The sequence below is a fragment of the Choloepus didactylus genome, chromosome 3 (genome assembly GCF_015220235.1).
Source record: "Choloepus didactylus isolate mChoDid1 chromosome 3, mChoDid1.pri, whole genome shotgun sequence".
NCBI lineage: Eukaryota > Metazoa > Chordata > Mammalia > Pilosa > Megalonychidae > Choloepus > Choloepus didactylus.
Window position 1 is genome coordinate 43,579,352 of NC_051309.1, and position 27,960 is coordinate 43,607,311.

At 37.8% G+C, this 27,960-nt stretch overlaps 1 protein-coding gene across 12 annotated transcripts in view; it reads right to left on the bottom strand.

Annotated features, from left to right (window-relative positions):
* Nucleotides 1–27,960, bottom strand: part of RBM47 (RNA binding motif protein 47) — a 175,872-nt gene that overhangs the window by 30,825 nt on the left and 117,087 nt on the right. For 7 of the 12 annotated variants that reach the window (XM_037829644.1, XM_037829647.1, XM_037829646.1 and 4 more), the window contains one exon: nucleotides 5,927–6,050. The exons of 4 other annotated variants lie outside the window; for them this stretch is intronic. The gene's annotated coding sequence lies outside the window, so the exon portion shown is untranslated. Of the gene's footprint in view, nucleotides 1–5,926; nucleotides 6,051–12,496; nucleotides 13,232–27,960 lie in introns of those variants that run through there. One more of the 12 variants, XM_037829651.1, reaches the window with a different exon arrangement.

Consider the following 27,960-nt stretch of genomic DNA (forward strand, 5'->3'; position numbering starts at 1 on the left):
CATCACCACAGTCTATCTCTGAACATTTTCCTTACATCAGAAAGAACCAGAACAAGAATAAAAAATAAAAGTGAAAAAAGAACATCCAAATCATCCCCCCATCCCACCCCATTTGTCCTTTAGTTTTTATCCCCATTTTTCTACTCATCCATACACTAGATAAAGGGGGTCTATGCACTAATTTTAAGTGGAGGAGAAAGATTTAAAAAAATTTAAATACAGAAAATGGACCAATGAACACTGGTGCATTTGCTTTCTACGGCTAAATGTAAAAAGACTGAGCAAGGCACTGACGTGCGATAGGGTCCCTTCTCCCTGTATTTCTCTGCTCCTGAGCAACTCTCCACCATGCAGTGGGGGCCTTGATGAGTTGGGAAGTGAGTCACAAGTCAATCTGATATGAACAATATAATACAAAAGTTCACAAATATATGTATATATGTATATGCAAGGTTCTCGGGCCAGAAATGTCACTCACATGTCTGTCTTCCCATATTCCCACATTCCATGTGAGCCTGCCACACAGGGCAATACCACCCTGTGTTGCAGAGAGGAAAAAAAAAAAACCCTCGAGTATGGTTTCAATGGGGAACTTCCATTCCGTCCCTCACCCCCCACCATCTTTTCTCCTTATTCACCTTTTCCCCCCACCTTGTTAATTATTTTTTCTCTCTCTCATCTTAAATTCTCATCTACCATCCCTGGTTTTCAAATGTAATTACCTTGGTTAAGAAGTATGCCAGAGTAGCATGTAGGAAGACAGATGCTGCTGTCTGATAAACTGTTTGCTTTAATCCTTAATGGGTATTTACCATATAAACAAATGGTTTCAAATTGGGGAAGGGAAGAGTGTTGTCAATTGAAAATAATTTACATATAATGTAATTGCTTTCAGATAGAATTTGCAGATTCTTGGAATAATGGAGTTGCTGTGTTCACTTCTGAGGAAAGCTATTTATTAAAAGTAGAAGGTGGAGAGAGAGGGAGAGGAAAACCAGTTTTCCCAGTCTATAATTTAACTGGACAGTTAAAAATTAGTTGGAAATCCTTAAAAGTTACATAAATGAAGACCAATATTAATTCAAGAAACTCATGAAACATAAACTTAAGAATGGAAACTGACAGAAAATATACAGCCAGAGTTTTACTGAACCTAGAACATTTAGAATGAAATGTTCCAGTGCCAGGATGCCAGTGAGTTTTCAGGTATATGAAACTCCTAGGACTGTTGTTGGCAAATATTTGTTGTTCGTGTCTTAACGTATCTCAGTACTTTCATTGTGTGCCCTTGGAGTTAATATTTCAATTGAAAACACACCGGTAAAAACATACTGATCTGAGCTAGTGATTTATTCCCAGTCTTTTGGGGAAATATTAGATATTCTTTGAATTAATAAACTGTGAAATGACTTCAGTGCTTTGAGGGAATTAAGTATACCAGTCTTACAAATTGTTTTTAGAAAGCATGGCCTATCTTATCCCAACCCTGCATCAGACTGTTTAATTGGCTTCATGATTTCCCCTTTCTCCAAATCCCCTTTTATGGCAAAGAGAAAGTTAGAAGCTAATGCAGCAAACATAGTTTAAAAATTCCTCATAAACCAGTACCCATGAAAGCCGAGAGAGGGGCAGGGGAGGTTGCATTTCATTTCTCACAGGTCCTGAAGCCAGTCTGTCTTATCAGATTTAACACTGATTTATTTGGCATTTGGACACCCAACTGCCAACACCAATTGTTCTATTATTGGGAATCTCGTTCATGTAGAGAATCCTGCAGCTGTCACTTATGTTAGTGGGGCAGCCACTGTTACCTCCAAGGCCATCATAGAGGGGACAGTCTATCCCACCACCTTCGGCACAGGTGCTGCTAGCTGGGGCCGCTAACACTGCCTGGTGGCTGCTTTTACTTCTCAGGATTTGGCAAATGAAAGCTAGATGGACCTTCACCTTCTACATCGTATGCATCCCTAGGTTCTGTCTTCACTAGCAACAGAGCATTTGTGTTGGAAACATGGTTTACTGGCATAACTGTAACTAGTCTAGTTTTGTTTCCCTGAAGCAGCATGGACAAATTTTTTTGTGCAAAAAGATGTTTTTAACCTACTGTAGCCCACAATTCACAGCCACATTCAGTGTGAGGTGTCCTTTCGCCTTCCCTCTTCTGCAAAATATACACACTTGACACACACAGACACCTGCCTACATTTTTCCTCTTGGCCTAAAACACTCTCTACCTCTGCTTTTCCTTCATGGGAGATTTCATCAAGCATGTTAACAAAATGCTTGCTGATCCCAGCCACTGCCTCACTGCTGTATCCTAGCTACATGAGCTGAGCCACCAGATCCCCAGTCACTTCAGCTTTCTCTCACCTGTCTGCTGGGAAACCACTTAAGCCTGCACCAGGAAGAAAACTAATTCCAAATGAGTGTTGAATGTGAATGTGTGTGCCATTGGCTTAACTGGCCAACAAACACCTTCACTCAGGAGGACTGCAAAGTACCTCTAAAAAAGAATCCTGTAAAACCAGCACAGTTAATATATGGAATAAAAAGGATGGAGTGAAGATTTGGGGGTGGGGATGGGAAGATAATTAGGAAAATGATGCTCAAGGTTATGCAGCTTTTTATTGTCATATTTATAATAAGAGATAGGGAAAAAAGAAGCACATGATAGCAACTGGGACTTTTAATACCTGTGTGAACTGTTGAACAAAAAGCATCCTTGCTGTTCCAAGACTAAGATTAAAGCTGTTCTGGACAGCGAACACAATTTTTTCATAGTTTTGGCTTTTGGAAGGCGTGCCAATATATTTGAATATATTTTTTGAGTATGAAACAGATCAGTACTACAAGGTGGCACAAAATGTCCATAAACATCACGTGGACAGTGGCAAGACTTTCTTGCTCAAAGTTTGGCCTGGGGTCTGTGAAACTGCTCAGTCCAACTCAGTAGTTGAGTCATATAATACGAACATTCTGGTAGGGGTAGATAGTAATGGTGGAGGAGAGCTAAATGCAATGAGCTTAAATATTTACTCATTTAAACTTTGAGTGTTCCAAAGTTTGAAAAGCTGATAAAAATCCATGAACAGTGCAAATGTGGACTTTAATGTATGTTTTGGGGGGTGGGGGGCAGGGTGCCAAGGTGAGGGAGAAGATTTGTATCTATCGCTTTAAAATTCTGTTCATGATTCTACAGATGTCTTGTGAAGCCCATTGGTCTTTTCCTTGCTTTGGGGTCCCCAGCATCTGTTTTGTACCTTTTACTTACAAATTATATAAAGAAACTTTAGAGGCCATCCTGAAAGATTTTTCTATTACTTTACTTTGGTATTTAAAAGATGTTTAACTTGAAAAAGTGTTTTTAGTATTTAGTGCAGAAAAACTTTTCTAAAGAACTAGTGTCAGACCATGAAAGTTATATAACATATCTTGTTCCTTTTTTACCTAGATTTCCAGGAAGCTCATGGTTAAATTTAGATATCTGCCTAATGATCTTTCTTGTTATATTCACTACCTTATATACAAGTATATATTGGCATTGAAAAACATTATTGCATACTCTCTTTGGATATAGACAAAGTTCAAATTGAGCCTCTCACTTGAAAGAAGAAACCAGACAGAAGTTAAGTGGCTTATCCAAGGCCATGAAGTTTTGATTCAGTTTGTTGTTTGTTTGGGCTAACCAACTAAATTTTAAGCTTTTCATAGGTGATGAAAAGATCTTCTTTTGTTCCCCTGAAGTACACAGCACAGAAATGTACAGAAGTGATGATACTAAATACCAAGTGAATGAACACAGGCCTCAGGCATTATTTTTCACATAGAGAGATGCAAAAGATTGAGGCTGATGTATCAGATGATAAGGTCTACTACTTTAGAGAGCTGGGTGAGCAGGTAAAGGTTAAGGGTGAGCAGGTAAAGGAGAGGGGATAGACTTTGATTTTCCGAGCTTCTATAGAAATATTTATGGTTGTAAAGCTTCTTGAATCAATAATACTTGGTTTCAGCATGAGTGTACTGAAATGAACATGGTCATATCTAATGGGCGGTGATAGATGGGAGGGCGGGTGTAATTTAGTACATTCCTAGAGGACAGTTAATATCAAGAGGTTTACCGCATTGATTAAATAGTTGACACTTATTAGTACAACAATTCCATTTACAGAAATTTACCCCAAGAAAATAATCAGAAACACAAAGACTTATACCCTTGTATGTTCGCTACAGTGGCATGTATAACATAATGTAATGGACATAGTAATATGTTTATATTTAATGTAATAAATATAAATGTTCAATAGTATAGAAATGGTTAACTAAATTATGACACAACCATAGGCCACAATACATATTTCATATCTCAACTATATTAACCTTGTTAAATCCTGGTTAAACATATGTATGAAAAAATTCTAAGAAGCAAAACGAAAACAAAAAACAAGTAAATAGACCATAATGTTACTTGTGGTTATTTCTGGACTGAGATTACTAATCTTAATAATCTTAATATTGTTAATTTTAATAATTTCCAGATTTCCTTCAATGTGTATTCTTTTATAAAAAGAAAAAAAAAAGTGGCTCTTACACAAAATTGTACCAAGCCAGCAGCTGCAGTTGATGCAGTTCTGTCTACAACTTCATGGTATTTCCCTTGGCCAAAAACACACTAAGTCAACTCCGAGTTTGAAGCATTCAGCAAACAATGTCAAGGCAGAGCCACCAGAAACATGTACCTGATTTCTGTGACAAATATGGTGATATTGTATTAGCTAGTGGAGCCACTTTCTGTGTTGCTTCATGGACATATGCAGCAACACAAAATGGAATAGACTGGAACCTGTCCCCAAGGAATGGAGAGATCAGTAATCATTCCAGCTGGTGTAATACTGAGCTGTTTCAACACCAACTCATAATTGATGCCAAGTAAAAGCACTGTTATTCATTAAAATATGACATTATTGAAGAAATAATGAACATTTGAAATCTTTAAAAAAAATGTTACAACTGAAAAAGAATTTAAATCTCTGAGTTCATGAATCAATGAATTAAAATCTAAACCCACCATACAGGACATGAAAAGAGGCAAGTTTTTCTTTTGGGGGATTGCTGGGCACATCAGTGTCACTGACAGCCCCTCCCTGATACACAGGGATCCACTGCCTCCACCTTTTGTAGCTCTGTGAGCTGTGACTGTGGGTTGGGGAGGCTGATCAACCAAGGTTCAGGGATATAACTGATATATAACCAGCCCATCCCCTGCCACAGCATACATAGGATTATCACAAAATAATAACTTCTATTTATAGTGAATTATATAGTCAGGGTGCTCTTTCATATGTTGTAACTCACTGGATTGTCACGACTTGGAGAGTCTGGCATTACAGAATTAATTCCATTCTTATATGACAGTTAATGAAGGTATGTGATTGCTCAAGAACATACAAGATTCTACCTCTGCATCCTGGGTTGGCTGTACAAAAACCCTTCCCTGTGTTCATCACATTTAAGGCACAACTTTGATTGAAAGACTGTTGATCTCTTTTTTGTGTTGGAAAGAGGCAGATTTATTTATAAGCAATTCAAAATTATTCCTCATCTCTTAACTCATAAGATGGTCACACATGCTTGCAGCAGTAGGAGTTTTTCCTCTTAAGCCACAAAGATGTAAACCCAACAAAAAAAAATAATGATTTATATTGTAAGCGCAAAACTACTTCTTAGTTTTTCGCATTGCTTTGCTTTGAAATGCTTTTTATTTGAGAAATAAAGTTAAAAAAAATTACTTATGTTGTATATACCACTAATGTTGCCACTTAAACACACACCAGGTTCACACTTTCTAAGCAGCAAATGTCTTGGTTGACAGGAATGAAAACTGATGTTCTTAAGTGAAAAAGAAAAGGACCCCAGGGGGTGTACTCACCAAAAACCACCAGTTTGATTTGTCTGGCCCTTAAAAGGATGTAGAACAAGAGTAGCCAGTGAAATTCAGACAGCTTGCTTGGGACCTCTCAGTTCAATTTTTGGAGTGCTCTTCAAGGCAAATCCTAAGGGGTAATAATTAAAAAAAAAAAGTGTTTTCTGTTTCAATTTAATTTTCATGTGTGTATTTGAAATTGGGAGCCATTTTCTTCAGAAAAATGAACTATCGTTACTCTAATATCATGCTTTCTACAAACCAAGAAAAGCAACCTTTCGTTCTTCCTCCCACCCTTGAAGAAACAGGGACCAGTAATTGTTGTTTTTTTAATTCCAATTTAATCCAGACAGGGTCTCAAAACCACCGAAACAAGTACTCCAACCATCTACTACTAATCAGAGTCGGCAGGAAAGCCACTTGCTATTCTGCCCTAAAATGTGCACTCTCAGTGTGGTTTCTCCATGGAGAGTGATGAAGAACATGATTTGGGGTCCAAAGTCATGATATAGAAAATATGCAAATAGCAGCGATTTAAATTCAAGTTAAAGCTATTTCAGATGAGACATTTAAATGTATCCTAAGCAAAAAACCTTTACCTACATTTCGCATCTGGAAATATAATCTGCCTGACTTTAAAAATATTCTCTCCCAACTTGTGGGAGCCCTTATCAAGACATCTGAAGCTCAGATGCGTGTAAGTGTCCAAATTTATAAGATTCAATGTGGCATAATGGCTGCAACACAGCCTGGGAACTAGAAGACTAGAGTTTTAATTCTAGCCCTGCCATGAGTGCTGTATGATCTTAGGCAAAACATTTCACCCGTCTGAGCCAAAGTTTGCTCTCCTGGGGAGGGAAAAAAGGAATCAGTTATCAGTTTTCAGACTGTATTTTTGAGTTTGGCTTTTGTTGAGCTTTGTGTTTTTAGGTGTAGCACCCTTTTCTTCCACCAAAAATTTAACCAGATACAGAAGGAAATAAAACCAATAGAACAGAAGCTGGTTGAAGTGGAGATCGGTGGTGATGTGGGAAGGCACCTCCAGCTCTACTGTCCACTTGACCCCATGGGGACAAGATAGGACCTTTAATACTCCAAACAGCACAGCTTGGAAATGGTCAGATTAAATGGTCTCTAAAGTCAGTTATATCTCTATGATTATTCTGTCACTACTATCTTTATACTGGGATGACTGGCACTCAGTAGGATCCATAACTTTATGGGAATTCAAGCAATAAAACTAAACCATGACCTGGTTTGAACTTTTATTATCAAAGACCTCCTGGGGGTGGAGGGGTGAGGGGTGGGGAAAGGCACACCTTCAGATAAATCACAGAGCAGTAGCTCTTACACCACTCTCAAAACAAAATCCTCACCCAAGTCAGTAAAAAGATGATTGCCTCAATGCTGTAACCTGGATAACAGCTAATAATCAACAGCAGAGTGTTTAATAAATTATGCATTTTCTTTCTATAATGGTAAAATTTCCCCTTAGAAAAATGTTGTCTATGAATTGAATGCAAATTAATATATAAATGACACAGGATTCATGTAGTTTTATGATATATATTAATTTCATAAGGAGGGAAAGAAGAATCACTGATGTGTCTCTTATGGCTATTCAAGTAACAGAGAGAATTTCCTCCAAAATAAAATAATTAGAAAAAATTCTTTGTTTCCAGAAAAATCTAATTTCTAGAACGACTCCAAACACAATTCATTTTGGAAAAATTTTAATATCATTATCATAAAACTCTGTGTCTGTACAATGATGCAACCCTGTGTTTAAATTTCATAAAATAGTATCTGATGCTAGGCCCTACTGTCCCTTACTTTTCAACATAGGGATAATGGCTGGAGGAGTGTAGACACATTAGCCAAGGGGTCTGGAGCACTTCCTAAGCAGCCAGCAGTATCACCAAAATTCACACACAGTTTTCATTGTACTCCATCATGATACATCCATATTTGTTTTTTGTCATAAAAATCTTCAAGCAAAACTCATATGCCACATTTGTCCTGGGGCTTCATATCCCCCTTGACACATGGGTATCCCAGGGCACCCCTGATTTTTACCATGGAGAAAACTGTCTTACCAAAGTTCACATAACTAGTTAGCAAATATATTAATAAGTTTTGTGGGGCAGTTGCTAGAGGCAAGAAATGGTTTCCAGACATTATTAATTCATTCCAGTCCCTTCACCTATTCCTTGCACTGTGAGCCAACTACAGATATTGCTCACCACATCAGGAGTCTTTTGAAGACCAACTTGGAAACATTTTCTCAGATTCCAGTAGAAGGAAAGCTATACTGAGCTAAACAATTGCTTTGTTTTTATTTTGAGGGGCATATGAATCTTAGAGCTGCTCACTACACTGTCATCAACAAATGGCAGGGCAAACATTCATTGCATTACAATGCCCATGACTTCATCTTATTTTGCCTACCCTGACTTTGTTGTCCTCTCTTCTTTATCTTATTCTACCACATACAGTTTTGAAAGCTGCTTGAAATCCATTTTTAGAATGAGGAAGGGTATAAATAAATACATGAAATTAATATTTCTTCCTTTTCCAAAAAGATGCCCCAGTTTAATTTCAAGTCTCAATTCATGTTCTTCTTCTCTCAACTCTGATATTAACATCTCACATGACAATTATTCGAAGGATAAAATGAGACTGCATTTGAAAAGCATCTTGGAAACTGCCAGCCTGGACTATTGCTGTAGTCTCCCAACTGGCTTTGTCCTATCCACTCTTGCCTTCTGCAGTCTAGCTCTTGTTGCAGCCAAAGTGACCCTTTTTAAATGTGCTGTTTGATCATATCGCCGTCCTCCTCAAATGCCTATACTCTCTTTCCACTGCCCTTAGAATATAATCAATATACTTAATAAGGCATATAAGGAAGATTCCAGCAGCCCCTCCAGCCTCTATTGTGCCACTTTCTGCTTATGCACATTATGCCTAATGCTTCAAATCCTCGCCAATCCCCCTGCCGGCTTGTACTCGTCCTTAAACTTCACTCCCTCTAGAAAGCCATGCCTGGAACCTCCTGTCCAGCTTAGGGCGCCTGACATGTTCCCTCAGTGCCATATAATCCCTACAGCACTCATCATAACACTAGGTTGAACCATATGAGATTGCCATTTTTGGGTCAAAAACTAGAATACTGGCAATTTATATGGTTTAAGTACAATAGAGTGGGTATAATAGTGGTCATCCCCAGTCACTTGTAAGGTGTTATCAGGGTGAATCTTAAGTCTGACTTTCTATAAGTGCCCCACACCCAATCCTAGCACACATTTTGAATTAACGTAAGGAGATACTACTACATTTTTAATGCTAAGCACATAATTTTTAGGTTGTCATTGGTAGTTAAAACCATGTTTTTATTCAAACTCTAATTCTTTGTTCCATAGGAATGAATTTTAAAAAAATGGAATGAAAAAAATTGCTTTACTATTTTCACTTCTGACATTTCTGGAAAGGCATGAATTCTACTAAGTGCAATGTATATTTATCAGGGATAGTATTTAGCCCACTGGTAAAGCACCGTTTATGAATTTTTCTTAGCTGAAAATGCCCCTCAATAATAGGCAGAATAAAAAGTACTCTCAAAGGAAACCAGATGATTTGGATTTATCTCCTATGACAGCTTTTTGCCCTGTGACAGCAAATCAGCTAGGGGAAAAAATATAGGATCTCTTAGGCCTAGTGTGGGAACAAGTACCAGGATAGAAACTGAGAATTTAAAAATACACTTGCCTATGGCATTCAAAAGCAATGCATCCTGAAACCTTTCCATATCACCTTATCCAATCATGCCATATCTGTATACCTCATAAAATGAACAGTGTAAAAACTGGAAGCCAGTTAAGATGGTTTGCAGGGCAGGCCGGGTTTGTTCACAAGCTAAGTAATTTAACTACATTAACAATAGTAATAACAGCTAACATTCATTGTGTACTTATGCACCAGGCTGTGCTAAGCATTTCACATCCATTTTCGTATTTAATCCTTACTGTTACCTCTTGAAGCAAATCCTAATATTACACTCATTCTGGAGATGAAGGAACTGGAGGCACAGTGAGGTGACACACTTGCTAAGGTTCCTTAGTTATTCAGTGATGGAGCCTAGAATCCAATGCTTCTGCATCACAACTTGGAAAGGTACAAAATTCAAAGTTGAGCTATAACAAAATGATAAGTTACTATATATATTGCAGTTTCAGAATCACCTATGAAGAATCAAAACTTCTGATGGTAAATTTGTGAGTTGTCAAAATTCACCATCTAAGAATATTATTTTTTTTCCCAAAGCCAAAATTTTTCAACTTTAAGCATTAAAAAACATTCTCATCCTGGGTTAGAAATAAAGATAGGAGTTCAACTTTTTGGCTGAAGAGTAGAGAACCTCAGACACTCACAGATATTATGAACATATAATTATCTGGTTATTCATTTGGTTCCCTAGATTCTTCAAAAACTGTCACATTTAGGAAGGATTTTGAGAAATCAGAGACTCTATGGAAGGGTAAACAGAGCCTGCAATTTCACTTTCGACTGCTCAATCAATAATCTCAGTGCTCTCTTGCTAACATTTAGCAAAATTATCTACCTCTTTTAGTAGCAAAGAAAATGAATGAAAGCATACCACGGAAATATGATTTTAAAAATAAACACAAATTACTAATTCTTTACATATGATTCATAGGTGCTGGTTATGAGATTATCACTCCCCGCACCCCACTTTGTCTTTGTGCATTGACATTTGACCCTTTTTATAATATGCACCTTGTACCGGTGAAACCTAAGGCTCCAGTTAGTTACTCATTAAACTCGGGTGCCAAGGGCTGACTTGTACAAATTACACTGTTAACTGCCCGGCCCCACCTGTGTGCAGAGGTGGAAAAGAGCAGTCATCATAGCTGTGAAATTCTGTCATATTGGCAGAACCGAACTACAGATTGCAGCAATTCGTGCCTGACCTCTGATCTGTGAAGTTGGTCTAAACCTTTGAACCTTGGCTTGGGATTGAGAACCAGGATTTACTTGTACTGGAGAAGATGGCTAGCAGTGTTCACCACTACGAGTGTGGCTGTCAGTCGTCCCCATCCTCCACCTCCCCTAAAGAGTCAACCAGGAAAAGAGACTTGAGGGGGGATCTTGAGAGTAAATTCTTACCAAAATGACATTTTGAACAAATCTATTAAAAGTACAAAATTTCAGGATGCAAATCTTTTTAATAAAAATTATTAAGAGGGAATCTGAAATAACTGAAATCATAAGACATTTACTGCTTAGTGATATGTATGCTAAAAAAAGTTTAAATCAGACCAAAATACAGTTAAAAACTAAAGACAAATTTTTTACCAAATGTGAAATGTATAGTAATTTGTTATATCTTCAAACAAATGTATTAATCTGTTAAAAAATACAAATCCATATTGAGCCATCTGTGTGAAAAAGCAGTCATGGGGAACCAATTATATTTTAATACAAAGTTAACCTTTCAATACCTAACATTAGATGGAGGTAGTAAATAAGCATAATAATATGTTTCTCATGTATATATTTTGCCATAATACTGTTTCATCATATTTATTCATAATTAAGGTTTTTTTCCTAGAGGATTAGCTTCTAGTTCAAATTGCTACATTTCCAGGTAGATGTGAGGAAAGAATCTATTCTGGTTTCTTGGGGCTGACATTAGGACAATCTCAAATAGCACAGAAATATATAAACTATTATTTGTAATGAAAGTGAGACTAATCCTCTGTACACTTTTTTTTTATTGTTTCAACTTTTTATTGAAGTATAACACACATGCCAAAAAGTGCACACATTCTAAATGTACATTTCAATGAATTTTCACAAATAGAACACACAAGTGTGACCTGCACCCACATCAAGAAAAAGAACATTGCAGCATCCCAGAAGCCCTCTTTGTACTCCTTTGGGTCAATACTCCCTTCCCAAGGGTGACCTCTATTCCTCTATACACTTTAAAGCACACGACCTACACTTAAATAATTCCATTTTATCAACATAACTATTCGTTTGAAAAAATGATTGATCCAAGAGAGTCTTCTTATACCATAAAGTCATTATCGGTAATCTTCCTGTAGTAATTATCATGCTAATTCCATTAATTTTTCTTATTTTTTCATTATTACATATCTTAAAATCACAAATTTCTCCTCTAAGGACTGACTATGAAATGACTTTGGAAAATAAATTTGGATATTGATAAATTCCAACTTTTATATTCCATTAAAAAGCTATAAAGAAAAAAAAAAGCTTTATAAAGCACTAGCTTTTTCCAGTGTGGAAAGTAAAAAAACTGCTAAACGAACTGATTTTAAAATGTGTCCATAACTTAAGGATTTTGGTTTTACTTCTAGTAAGGCAAACTGTGAAGCATCTGAAATTTCCTATGTGCTTGCAATTTTTGTTTTGCCTTCAATTAAAAAACAGAAGAAATGGATCATTTGTTTATTCGACCTGATCTAAATTGCTTTAACCAAACACAACCATCAAGTCTCTTCCAATTCAAACAAATAAGATTTACCCTACCTTTCCAGTCTTGAAATCTGGATGCAACAGCTTAACTGTAACAAAAGCTTGGCTGAAGCAACCTTCTCTCCTGCTCACGGAACTGTGTACCTCTGTCATACATGCTGCGTATCTCCTCACTGGTCAGTGAGCTTTGACCACTTACATGCCCTGGGAGTCATTTGCTAAGGGCACCTGGAATGAGCTGGAGTGGGTGGTACAGAAAGAAGGGAGGTGTTAAAACTGCCAGATACAAAGTGTTCAACAGCAGTCCAAAAATTAGTGGAAAGGCTACTATAACAAATGGATTTGGAGAGGGCCTGAAAAGACTAAAGCTCTGGCATCTCATAGGGAAGGGAATTTAACTGGAATATTTTATTCAAACTCCAGTACTGACTAAAAGGAAATAAGTCATTTTTAAAATCCACCTTCCTAGACCAAGGTGGTGCCCCTACCTTGTGCAACCTGATGCAAAGGAGGAAAACGATGATTCCTACACCTTGTCGGGGTGGTGGTTTAGATTAAATGAGCTGATACAGGTAAACTGCTTAGAAAAATACCTGGCATATAGAAAGTACTCAAAAAATGGTATTACAATTTCCTGGAAATATTATTTATGTATTTTTAAATGTTGCTTTTTTCCTTCTCATTATATCTGGGTTATGTACACTTTGTCTTTGTTCATAATCATGACCAACATTCATGTTTGTGATGAATCTCGTGGAAGAGAAAGATGTAGGTAAAAATTACACATTAACTAAACACTCATTTTATTTTAGTTGGCTTATAAATTTGGGGCCGGAAATGGATTTAGTGGTAAGGAGTGGAGAAAAATAGAAGGGGCATAGAAAGAAAAAGAAAGGGGTAGTAAAACATGATTCATGGTAATAAAAACAGTCTGTACATAACAACGGATCAGGAGGGCCTGAAGCGCTTAAGCAGAGTAAATACACTCCTTTTCAAGCAGTGCTGAGATGGAGCCTCTCTCTGCAATTGAATTTGTCAGTTCATGCAAGTCGGGGACCAGAGAAGAGAGGTTGGAGGCACGCTGGCTTCTGAGAGCGACGTGACGTCGGGGAGTCCGAGCCAGGGTTCAAATGCACTCCACAGCATTTAAAGAGAAAAACCAAAATCTGTAAATCTTCCTAAAACAAAAACTTCAAAGCTGTGGTCCTGAGTTTTCCCTCAGGGCTTATTTGGTCATTGCCAACCATATTAAATTCTAGAAACCTTGATGATTTGAAGTAGCCAGGGTAGGAAGTAAAAAGGCCAGGATTGATAGGAAAGCCTTACCTCTACTTATTTATCTACCTACCTGTATATTTTTAAGATGGGCAATTTTATTACTCCTAAATAAAATAATTTAAAGCTATCAAGTGATTAGAAAATATCAGTAGATTAATAAAGGGTCAAAATCCAAAATAAGTCTAAGATTATAATAATGTATAAAACTAAATTGCTAGGTTCTGATTGAAGGAACGCTAAAACAATCCTTAGTTCCTAAAGCGATGTTTCCCAAAAATGACTGATTTTAGACTAAATTCTTCTTGACTACAAATGGGACCCAGAAAATATGACCTTTATATGAGAGTAATTGAGAATATTATAAGAATTATTGCAAATTCTGATTATATGGCATGTTTTAAGTGTTAGTATTTTTGATTTGAAGGGTTGATGTTTGAGTGTGTATGCATGTGCATGTGTGTGCAATCTGGTAACAAAGATTACCAAGAATGCAAGAAGTTAGGAAACAAACCATCTTGAGATGATAAATTTTAAGAGTTAGGTAAGGACAGAGCAGATTTTCACTGAAAGCAATACTTAGAATTATTCCCTGTAAATATTTCCTGCTTTGCGGTCGCAGTTGATTCATCTGGGGGGGGGGTGGCGGCCGGTTGCTAAATCCTAGGCTCCCAGGCTTGCTCCGAGGGTACCGGCGGCGGGGGCTCTTTCCCGGAGGCGAGGGCGAGGCAGGGGACTTGGCCAGGTCCCCGGTGGGGGGGCGTGCAAGGTGTGGAGGGCGGCGAAAAAGAACAGGCAGGACACGGTTCTTTTAGGGTAATAGAAGAAAACTGAGAGAGAGAGAGAGCGAGAGAGCTTTATTAGGCGAGAGCACAAGCTTATATTGGGCGATTAGAGGGCGGGGTAGCTGTAGAGGTCGAAGGCTTGGATTGGTTCGGAGAGGGTGCGGAGGTTGATAGACAAGGGGTGGGAGTTGTTCTGGTAACTGCGCATGCGCACTGACAGTGGGGGAGTTGCTCTGGCAATGGGGAGTGTCAGGGGCAAGATAAGGGGGTGGGGAAAAGGCGGTTCCCTCCGGCAAGCCTCCCCTACGGTGGTATTTTGGGTGAGGAAATGGGGCCTGCCTCCGGCCTCACTTTCCCAGGCCTGGGGGGCAGTGGAGGGCGCTGTCGCCCGTGCCCACCACCCTCCCCAGGGGCTGATCAGGTCCCCCAGCCCAGGCCCGCCAAGTCGAAGCACGTGATCAGTATCCCGCACTGCTTTGAACAAAGTTTAATTTTAAAAATAGATACACATCTATATTTTCTGTAGCACACTAAATAATTAACTTGTACAGTCAGTTTATACAAACATCATAATTTCATGGAACTTAGAATAGGAAGTGAGACCTGGTAGGTTTATACAGGTTAGCGTGAAGCCCCGATACATCCCAAAGTAAAACGGGCAGGGAATAAAAATGTATTTGCAGGGTGCCCCTGAGGAACTGGGGGGAAATGTGGAAACATTAAACTTCCCTCTTGGGGAATTACTGATATTCTCACAAGCATTGAAGACTACCAATTTAGTAGGCTGAGCCCTTGATCTCAGAGCTTGCCTTTATGAAGCTTGTTACTGCAAAGGAGAGGCTAAGCCGACTACTTATAATGGTGCTTAAGAGTCTTCCCCAGAGAACCTCTTCAGTTGCTCAGATGTGGCCTCTCTCTCTCTAAGCCCATTCAGCAGGTAAACTCACTGTCCTCCCCCCTACATGGGACATGACTCCCAGGGGTGTAAATCTCCCTGGCAATGTGGGACATGAGTCCCGGGGATCAGTCTGCACCTGGAATCATGGGATTGAGAAAGTCTTCTTGACCGAAGAGAAATGAAACAAAGTTTCAGTGGCTGAGAGATTTCAAATGGAGTCAAGAGGTCATTCTGGAGGTTATTCTTATGCATTATATAGATATCCCTTTTTAGTTCTTAGCATATTGGAAAAGCTGGAAGGAAATACCTGAAACTGTGGAAATGCAACCCAGTAGGCTTGATTCTTGAAGATGATTGTATAACTATAACTTACATGGTATAACCATGTGATTTTGAAAACCTTGTGGCTCACACTCCCTTTATCCAATGTATGGACAGATGAGTAGAAAAATGGGGACAAAAATTAATTGAAAAATAGGGTGGGATTGGGGGATGGGATGTTTCAGGTGTTCCTTTTTACTTTTATTTTTATTCTTATTTTTATTTTTTTTTTGAAGTAATGAAAATGTTCAAAACTTGATAGTGCTGATGACTCGCAACTATATAATGGTATGTGAACAACTGATTGTCCACTGTGGATGATTGTATGGTATTTGAATAGATCTCAAAAACTGAATTTGAAAAAAAAACAAAAAAACCAGATACACACATGCACACACATATCCATGGTCTTTGTAAAAACAATACACACTAATTACAACAAATTCAAATGTAGAAAAGTACACAGAAAAAGTAAAATTCACCCCATTTCCTATTATTGTTGACATTTTGGTGAACATGTTTCCAGAAATGTATAAAACTGCAGGTAAACAGCATCATAAATAAAACATGCCATGCTGCACTGACTGTGCTAACTGCTGATACATCTCTCTGGCTTGCAACAAGCTGGAGTCCTCCCCAAAGGAGTGATCCTTCATCTTAATAAAGCACCTTCGTTTTTAGAACGGGGTGACTACAGGCAAGTCTTAGGTCTGGGACTGTAGGGACATAGAGGGGAAAAATCCCAGACGCAAATACAGAGCTTACTTGGGACAAGATAAGCTCTAACAAAGAGATGAGAAATGAAACAAGAAACGGATTCAGGTCTGGGAGAGGTGGAAGTGAATCATGAGTGATGATGTGATAGGAAGCTGGGAAACTGTTATGTGGGCTATTTTAAATATAGGTAATAGCTACTAAAGCTGTCTTATCCTCTGAAGGGAGCATTATTTTTCATTTTATTGCATCTAAAGGCTAAAATACAGCCAATGTAAAGATCATGTGTGTGCATTTATTTTTGTAACTAAGAGTAGTACATAATTTTCCAGAAGTAGCTTTGACACTATTTAGAATATCAAAATCTTTGGTGAAATTACTGCTTATTGTATAGATGCATGGCTAAAGCACAAGAGGAAGAAATTATTCCTTTTTATACATAATACATAAACATTGAGGTACCTAGCCTCCATCTGAAAAGGTGTCATTATTGGCACTGATGCCAGTAACTGTATGGATAAACAATATCAGTAGGCTCTGAAGCTAATTAACCAGCATTAGAAAAGTGAGCTCTAAAGAGAAGGGGATATATATACGTGAGGGTTTTCCTAAAAAAATTATGCAACACACAAAATTTGCCAGAAGAATTTCAATATTAAAAATCAAGGATTAATGCTTCTAAAACAGCTTTTGGCATCCATACACAAGAACATAACCTACAGGTGAAACATCTACCTGCCCTCTTCCACCATCTCTTTAGACCAAAAAGTTTTTCTCTACTTTTATAGTACAGGACCCACAAGCCTATATGATTAAAGGCACCACAGTATTTTTTTTCTTTCAGTTAATTTGTCAGCTATCCTGTTAAGGTATCAACAGGAGGGGGGAGAATTAAATAATTAGCTTTGCTGTGTATCTGGGATGAAGAGTGAATTTTATCTGGAGGTTAGGAAGGATCTGAGGGCTTTTATTTTAAAAATTAAAACAACATCCTAACAATTGGTACAATTACTTTAAAGAGTAAAATTATAATAGTAACAAATTTGTATATTACATTTATTCAATAAATATTTATCAAAGATTTTCTAAGTGCCAGGCTCTGTTCTAGGTAGTGGGGCTATAAAGCAGCAAGCAAAACCCAAAAATCCGTGTGTGTGTGTGTGTGTGTGTGTGTATGTGTGTGTGTGTGTGAGAGAGAGATAGAGAGAGAAGAGAGAGAAGGAGAATATCTGTGTGGTAGGGAGTCTGCATGGTTTCTGAAAATACTTACTTACAAGGGAAAGTATATTTATAAGTTATAAAAGTTTAGTATGTGCCTCCATTGGATTTCGAGTGGGGTATACTATTAGTCTAAGCATATATCTAAACCCACTTAAATCATATGTCAAAGACTTCCTGTTTACAAGGTAGCTATTTAATGTGGACATTGTCAAGGCAGTAGACATCTTGAACACAGTACTAGGAGCCAGGAAGGAAATCCGAAAGATATCATAATGCTTTTGGATGGTTGTATTGAAATAAAACTTTAAGCCCAACTTCCCCCTTACTTTCTCATGTTAGCAGGAACTTCAGAGGTTTAAATGGGCCAGGCCGGGCCGGGCTGCTCCGGGATGTCTGCTCACCACAGCTCTATTTCATTCCCACCCCTTCCTCATCCCATCCCCTTTCTAATCACAATCTTTAGGTTCACACTAAGTGCTCACGTTCTCGACCGACTCCCTACATTTTAGAAAAGTTCACGACTGACCCAGAGAGAGTAAGGAGAGAGGGACGAGAGTGCGATGGGATTAGCATTTCTTCACGGTCTAGGGTTCCAGCACCTGTTACCAGATGGGCTCATCGAAAAGCTTTGTAAGATTATGAGTTATGCCTACTGTTCAGCCTGTCTGTTACTCCTCAGACAGTGAATGAGAGAATTATCCAGTAAATTAGACCAAGTAACCCCTCCAACTCGTCTCTCAAGCTTTACGTCACAACAGTGCATTCGTTCTCATTGCTCTCTACCTCCCTTTTTAGTAGACAGTCGTGAGGAGCTGTCAGATTTAGCTCTATTTATCATTTACAAGGCTGACGAGAACATTTGGTGAGGCAGCCAATGAAGAGGCCCAAGGTGGAATCATTACCAGGTTTCCTGTCTAACTTTCACTTAAACTCATCACCTCCACCTATAAGAAAATAGCCATAGTCAACTCCTAACTGCTCTAAGTCCTTCACATGAATTAACACAGTCCTCATCCATACTTGGAGATACGCACTAATATTATCCCCATTTTGCAGATGAGGAAACTAATGCACAAGGAATCAAGTAACTTGCCTTATACAAAGAGCTAGTAAACACAGTGGATGACGAAAACCCAGCCTTCCTGCTCTAAGAGATCACACTTTCCTCCCTCCCTCCCTTCTTCTTTCCTCCTCCCCACCTCCCTCTGTTTATCCACACACCCTTTACCTTGCTGCTCTGACCATCTGCCAGTAACAGGCATTCGGTGCTTACAGGGAAAGCTTTGGAGCTTTGGGGATGGTATCTTTGGCACTAGGTAGGAAAATGCCTGAGTGAACCCATAACTTAAGAAAGCCACAAAATCCAAGTTAAATCTAAAGAGAATTCTCTTTGAATTTCTCCCTATCCCCATTTTCTATCCTCAACAGCATTCTCAGAATTAATTACTAGGCTCAGCAGCCTAGTAGATTTTATGGTGCTCCCTCTCTGCCCCTTTAACAGAGCACATGGTAGCATCTCCTACGCTAATCAATTACCAATCTTTGCCCCATATATCCTACAACAGACCTTTTACTTTTAAAAGAGAAAATTGAGAATAAATATTGAATGCAGATGGAGAGAAGATACATTGCATAGACATAAGTAATGTGTAAAATCCAAGCCCCAGGCTCCACTGTTGCTAGAGAAAAGCCAGCTACATCGTCATAAAGCAAAAAGTAGACTTTTTTTCTTGTTAGAGATTTAAGAATGACACATAACATATGGGAAAGCATGAGGTTTTACCATGGGTTCTGTGAGTTTTACTCTTTAATGACTGAAATGATGTTTTAATAATTTCCTCAAAATTTCAATTTACTGGTTTGATAAAGTACTATACTGTTCCATTCAAATAGGTATTTCCTGAGTACCTTCTCTATATATTCTGAGATGTAATCTGGCACTGGGGGGAAAATGCAGACGAGACCTGACCCTGATGTAGTCTCTGTTAGCAAGAGGCTTAGTTTTGTGGAGAGACAATTAAATGTAAAGCAATTATAACAGATAGAATACAAAACAAATTGGACTACCACATGCAGTGCAGAAACCAAGAGCTATGGAAGTCAAGTCTAGAGCATTGTCAAGCTAAAGGAGAGTTCGTGCCGGAAGCTTCCTGAAAGAGGTGGTGTTAGCCTGCAATCTGATTTACGCTCCTAAGTTATAGACTTTATGGGCAATCACAACACCACAACTTCAAAATATGCACTTCTCTGTTTACTTTGTGATAAAAATAATAATTTCTTTCCTGAAGTTTGCTCTTATTTCAAGAATTAGGCATTACCAATTTTGGAACGAACTTTAAATATAATAAAGTATGACCCCTTAATCAACAGGAAATTGAATCTTGTCAGGGGCTTGTAAAGCTGGCCCAGTTACTAAATGATGTTAAGTCTTTAAAAGACTAGGACATTTTTCCTTTGTTTCTTATGACCTTTGGGTTCAGTTGTTATTTAAGCTTAATTACCTTCTCTTACCACTTTCTAAAAGGAGCTCTTACTTTTTTAATGAAAGTAAACATTGTAAAGAAATTTGAAAGGAACATGGAAATGATAGAAATCACAAAAAAAATTCTAACAAATTAAAACTTTAGCAACTGTGGATCTATAAACACTGGTAAAGTCATTTGTAATTACACATAAAATTAGAAACATGAACATCTTTAAAAGACCAATTGCAAGGCTGACCAGTTTAGATAGAGTGCTAAAATTAGCGAGGACCGTATGTTCAAGAAAAAGAACAATATAAAATACTACTGAAGCAAACAGTTTAGACACGATGAACCTAATTTTCTATGAATAAATAGAAACTCTGTAAGACACTCAACTTTGAATTGGTCATACTGTTCATTCAACCATTCAACAAATGGTTGCTGATCACCTACTGTGATCTAGACCCTGGAGATGAAGTGGTGACGAAGGACAGACAAAGTCCTTACCCTCCTGCTAGGGAAATATAATAAACAACAAATATTTATGCTTTGAGGAGGGGAATAATGATACGTACTCTGGGGAAGCATAAAGCAGCATTAGGAGGAAAAAATGCAGTTTTTTGATTAGATTCTTTCTCTCCCTCAGGCAGAGACCTGATGAAGGTGCAATCAGTTTAAAGACCCAGGGAAAAAAACATTCCTAACAGAATGTTGGACAAGGCAAGGGAACAGAATGGGTACTAAAGAATAGCAAGAAAAGGGCTATGCGTGACTGAGGTAGGGAGAGTGAGCAGACAGGGATAAGATGATGATAGAGAGCCATTTAGACCCAGGCCACGACTTTGGGCTCTATTGGGTTTATTGGTAGATTCTGAGCAGAGTAGTGATCTTACCTGATTTTTTAAAAATTAAGATCACTCTGGTATATAGAGAACAGATCACAGGCATACAAGAGAGGTAGCTGGGTGACGGGGTACGGAGCTGTTCTGGTTGTCCAAGGGTGAGATGATGGCGGCTTACACTAGAGTAGCAGTGCTGGGATGGATGACTTGGGGTTGTGTTCTGAAGGCAAAGATGACAGAACTGGCTGATGGTTGTGACTAACCATGCACAACCTCCCACCTCACCCCTTTGGTTGCCTCCCTGATAACCACTTTCTCTGTTGCCCATCCTGAAAGCAGCAGAAAGAAGTGTCTTCTTTTCATATGGCTGGGATCATGTTACTACCATGAAGAGAATTTGATATGATCCTTGGTCACCCGTAACATTACGAGCTTTTGATCATGAACTGCAAAGTTTGGTTAACTTGTAATTACAAACCACTGCATAATTTCCCTTTGTTCCCTTCAACCTAAATATACACACCCACACAAAAAATCCCTGAGATACCTTTCTACTTTCTCTATCTAAATATATACTTGTCTTTTCTTTCACAACTCTTCTCAAGATTCATTTTCCTCAGAAAGCCTTCTTTTCCAGGTATCTACCTCCCTGCTAACCCTACTGCCACATGCTTCAACATGCCTTCTTTTCTACATATATGGCAGTTGTGTGTTTGTGAACATGGCTGGAAATTTCCATTTCCTCACAACATAGCCTAAATAGCCTATATTTATGGTGTGCATAAACTGTAACTCCACATTTGAAAATTAAAAGTTGCACACATCATTAAGACTGTCTCTTATAAAAAGTGAAATATACCAGAAGTCAGGTTTGTTTGTTTACATAATTGACATAGCTTGACAAGCTGATAGTTCCTTAAGAAGTACATCTAAGGTATTTGTTTCCATCTCTCACCCCTGCCCAGTGCATATACATGGAAATTCACTAACTTGGGTGCTTGATAATTGTTATTGACAAGAATTGCAGAATATTGGTAAAATACTTTTTACTTACAACATGTAGTCATAAATCATAAAACAGAAAACTATATAAAGAATCATTGTGAAAACTTCAAAGCTAAATCTTTTCTGGTTTGGTGAAGAACTTTGAAAATAGTTAAGAAGGAGGAAAGCCAAACTGACAGTAAACATATGAATATGGGTGCCTCTTCAGTTCTCCTCCCATTTTTGTTTCTTCCATTTGAAATCCATGTGTCCTCTGCCACTGCAGTTCTTAAATCTAATCCATTCCTGTGAGCATGAACCCATTGTAGGTAGGACCTTTGGATGAGGTTACTTCAGTTAAGGTGTACCCACCTCAATCAGGATGGTTTTTCCTATTACCACGGTCCTTTATAGGTAAAATGAAATTCAGACAGAGAAAGCTACAGGAGCTACGAGGCTGCACATCAGGACAGAACCCAGGAGAGAAGGAGAAGACCAAAAGATGCTGCCATGTGCCTTGCCATGTGACAGAGGAGCCAAGGATCACTGGCAGTCAGCACCAGCACACCAGTCTTTGGGGGGAAAGCACTGCCTTAACACCTTGATTTGGATTTTCTTTTAGCCGCAAAATCATAAGCTAAGAAATTCCACTGTTTAAGCCAACCTATTGCATGGTATTTGCTTGAGCACCTAGAAAACTAAAATAATAAGCAGCCTTAGGGTGGTTATCTAATAGCCTTTTTAGACCACAGTGGAAACTTTAAAGGGGATTGATAGAAGGAACTGGAGGAAATTAAAAAGAAACCAGAATGAGTCAAGAGTCCCCAGAACAGAGATGTTCCTCGTGGTCTCCACCCTCTGGTGATCTCACCTCTGCATCAGCTTTCCATTTGTCCCCTATCAAAAGCCAGAGTCTAGATAGGATACATAATTTTTTTAAAATAGACACACACATATACAACATTAAACCCACCTCAAGAGGCGTATGCTGGAGGCTTAACTTAATGAATATGTATTGTCACTCGGAAAAATTGTAGTGGTGGTAGTCTCTTATTTTAGCTGGCGTAAAAGTTTTGGTAAATAGTAGATGGCCAATAAAAATTTACTGATTTTTAATATAGAGCCACCAGATGTATGTAATGTGTCTGAATAATATATTGTGTTCTCAGCAGATATAGAAACTTCTGTTAAACTTAGATATTTACATGCTTAAAGAGCCCAAACCTGGATAGGTATCTGTTCTGCTGATCCCAGGTTACTCTTTAATTGTTTAACTCAGAACCTAATGCCAGCCAGTCTCCCCAGCAGCCCCTGAGCTCCACCTTTCATATTCTTGCATAATTATTTGCAAGCACAGCTATACAAAGAACAAGAATGGTATTACCTATATCTGAAGAGAATGACATTTAATTATTATCAATATAGCTATATGTGTGCGTATTCATACTAAATTCAATTTTTTTAAAATCTATTCTTGACTGAGTTTTGGATCGGTATGTATGTGGCTTTATATATCAAAGAGGGCTGAATTCCAATTTGTAAACTAATGATTTCCCTTATTCTCCTTCTCCCTGTTTGCACTTTAGTATTTTCTAATTTTCTGCACCTACAAGGCAGAGAAGAAGAATCCACATCCTTTTTGCTACTTACCAATGGTTTTGATAAAAAGCTTTAATAGGTAAAAAAAAAAAATTGAGTACTAGTTATTCAATTATAAGATCTGATTATATTCTTATTATATAGTTATTCAATTAATTAGAAGATCTTGGGAAAAATCTCTTTAGAATATTTTGCTTCTTCTTTCCATATGTAAAATGGAAATAATTATATCCCGGTAACAACCTTAGAGAGATGATGTGAGGGAAAAAACATATATTATGTGTGAAAATGTTTTAAATATTCAGGAAGCAAAGCACTATCATTAGTCAAAACTTAGCTATATTACTAGAACATTAAATATTAATGTTATATTCAAATGATAACATACTATCAAACTATTTGGATATAGTCAATAAAATATCTTTATTATTAAAATATTATTTTGCTTGAAGATTTTAGGATCATCTTAGATGATCCTTAGATAATATTCATAAATAACTTGAGGCTTGCTATATTTTCATTTTAAAGGAAGCTAACATAATGAGGAATGACTCATACTTTTTATCTTTTTGTAAAAATAATGGTCCTATTTTGGCTAAAACATGAGAACAACAATGTATTTTTTCATCCCTGAGAAATGCCAGCTAAGCACATAAAAAGCAGCCAAATTCCTTGAAACTACACTGGGAGAACATACTATCACCATTTATGCCTAGGAAAAGGACACATTAGTTCCTCAGGTGAGTTCAGGGAAGGGGATATCTATTCCCTCCTAAAGAAGAGAACTTGAGTACTATGAGAGCTATATTAAGTTTTTTAGGGAGTACTATTTTCATAATTCATAGTACTCCCACCCTGAGCTTATTTCAAATTTGATTAGGAAAATATATTTCCTGCCTTTGTTTTCATACCATCATTATAATATGGATGGATGGTCAAATAAGGAAGGCCTGTGATCTTTCTGAGAAGAGATCTCTTGTTTGGAAGTAACATTCAGGGCTGCCACAACCACAGCACAAGGTAGGAAATGCAGGGGAGGTCCTTCCCAATGGCAAACGCAAAGAAATAGTAATGGAAAGCCAAAGACAGGCTCTGTAGCTATTTTGCATGGAGTTGGCGCAGCACAGGCCCATCAGACCTAACAAGAACAACAATAAAAAGAAAAATAGCGAAGCCTTATTGAGCATTTTGCCATACCAGCTCTTAGCGAACTGCTTCTCACTTGTTATATCATTTAATCCTCACTCATTTAATCCATGTGAGGTAGAAGCTGTCTTTAGTCTCATTTTAGAGATGTGGAAACTGAGGCTTAGAGAATTTAAGTTGCACAAAGTCACACAGCTATTAAGTGCCAGAGCCAGAATTCACACTCAGACAGCTATTTTCTTACCCCAGCCCCACAATAACGTGAAGTCTCCACCATAGTGAGAGGCCAGTGCTGTGAAAACCATCTCTCATTTTCCCTTTACATTTAGTTTCCCTGACACTCTGTCTCCAAAGGAGAAAGTCTGCACACACTGACCCATTTCCAACACAGTTCATTCACACTCACAAAATCCTCATGAGTTAAGGGTTAGGGTGATAGATAGAGACATTAAATAATTCAGCCTTCCACTTTAAGGAACCAGGAAAAGAGGAGCAAATTAAACCCAAAGCAAGAATGAGGAAGAAAATAATAAGTGAAGAGAGTGGAAATATATGAAGTAGAGAACTAAAAAACAATATGGAATATCAATCAAACCAAAAGCAATACAATCATCTCAATAGAAACCAAAAAAGCATCTGACAAAATCCAACACCCTCCTTTTGTGATATACTCAATAAACTAGGAATAGAAGGGAACTTTCCCAACCTGATAAGAAAAAATGGCAAAAGATTGAATTCTTTCCCTCTATGATATCTGCTTTCACCACTTCCATTTAACATTGTATTAGAGATTCTAGCATGAGCAATTAGGTAAGAAATAATGGGCATCCAGATTGGAAAAGAAGTAAAACTATCTCTACTAGCAAATGACATGATGTTATATATAGGAAATTCTAAGGAACCCACTAAAAAACTATTAGAGCTAATAAATTCAGCAAGGATATAGAATACAAGATCAATATGCAAAATTCAATTCTATTTCTATACACTAGCAATGAACAATTCAAAAATGAATATAAGAAAATAGTTCTATTTTCAATAACATCAAAAAGAAAAATCTTAGGAATAAATTTTTTTTTAAATATCCTAAAAAAAGACAAAACATTATTGAAAGAAATTAAAGACCTAAATAAATGGAAAGTCATCTGGTGTTCATGGATCAAAAGACTTAGTATTGTTAAGATGGCAATATTCTCAAACTGATCTACAGATTCAACACACTCTCCATAAAAATGCCAGCGGGTTTCTTTGCAAAAGTGTACAAGCAAATCCTAAAATTCACATAGAAATTTAGGGGGCCCAGAAGAGCCAAAACAGTCTCAAAAAGGAAGAACAAATTTGGAGTATGCACTTTTCTCATTTTCAGAACTTACTACAAAGCCACAAGACAGTGGGGGTACTGGTATAAGGACAGATTATATAAATCAATGGAGTAGAATCAAGAGTCCAGAAATAAACCCATTCATCTATAGTCAACTGGTTTCTGACAAGGGTCACAAGACAATAAAATGAGAAAACAATAGTCTTTTCAACAAATGGTGCAAAATACACATGTAAAAGAATGAAGTTGGACCCCCTACTTAAACTTCATATACAAAAATTAATTCAAAATGGATCAAAGACTATATATAGGAGCTAAAACTATGAAACTCTTAGAAGACAAAAATAAAGTAGAAATAAAAGAATTTTTAAAAGCCAACTCAGAAGAGAAAATAGGGTAAATTTTTGTGATCTCGTCATGATAGGTGGCATTGTGGAGGAAGGAATGATTGCTTCTCTTGGTGTTTGGAGATGAGGAAGAAGGCCGTGAGACTTAAAACACAAAGGGTCCCCAGGACACGTGGCACATAACAAGTACCTAGATAGCGTGAAGTTCTTTCCCCACAATAAGCCTTAGGAATTTGGAAGAAAAATGTATGTTTTGGTGAGAGGGATACTAAACTGGAAAAGGCTGTTCAGTGCCCTGGCTAGAGTATTATCAAGGGTTAATTCACCCAAAGAAGGATAGGCATCTATTTCTCTCTGATAGCCAGAAAGGTATTCTGTTTATACCAGATTTATAGCACAATAGGAAACTCTGAGTGTTGTGGGGTTAATATTGTGAATTTCAACCTGTAACTCTTACTTTGCCAAGTTGGAACATCCAATAATGGTCATAAAATCCTTGACTTTTCCTTCAATCATTCAACCCCTATTTACTGACCCCCTGCTATATGTCAGGTATCACAATAGGTACCAGTGACCCAAAGCTGACCTTACAAGATTCCAAATGACTAGGGAAGATAAAGCAAGTAGTTAATTACAACGCATGGCAGAACCGCATGTTGCATTTATTCCCCCACAATAATTGCTCAAGAGTTTCTTGCTCCTGAAACAAAGCGTCAAGGTAATGTTGATCATATTGGTCCTTTCACTGATCAGACTTGTCTTGTACTTTCATGCTAATTTCTAGAACAGACAATTGTAAATGAGCTTGCCCTTGGCCTGAAATAAGAAATGAGAAAGTTTCTCAGTAGAGATAAATGCTCAGTGTCCTCACAGGAAAATATCTCTGAAATGAAAAAAATTTCCACCAGTTAACAAACGGTTTAGCAACATAAACAACCCCACCAGTCAGTAAATCATGACAGCATAAGGAACACAGTGTGACTCAACTTTGGGGACAGTAGAGTGTGTGGCACAAGATGCCCTGGAAGACAGGGCAGGCCCAGGAAGGGCAGCATATGGGGCCAGAGTCCTTCTGGGGATTTATATGGCTCCTGGGATGAGAAGCTTGTGGGGTTTTCCTTGGGAATGTAAGGACAATATAAGCCTGAAGTAGCCTAAAAAATAAAGCCAACAGAGGACAACAGGCTGAGCAATATAGAGAAAGAAGCAGTTTTTCTCTTTATTTTAATAAAAAGTTCTAATTAACAAAGTCTCACTAAGGCTATCTTCCTTGGTGTCAGTTATTACAGGGATGGGATAATAAAAAAAGGTCACATAGAAATCTGACCTGACCTCACTATCTTCCTACCCATTTTCCAAGCTTAACATGTACTCTTCAGGTCTTGTGAAAAAGTTACCACTTTCCCATTTCAAGTCCTTTCATAAAATTTTACCCTATGCCTCTGTGCCCTTCTTGAAAAGGACATTTAATCGTTTCTGCAGGGTTTTTGGTATAACAGAAGAGTGGTGCTAATCTAACATTTCTTTGAATGAGAGTGATAGCATTGAAATGGAAAAATTGACAAAGCAATGAAAAAAGGATCCCCCTGAAAGGTCTTTC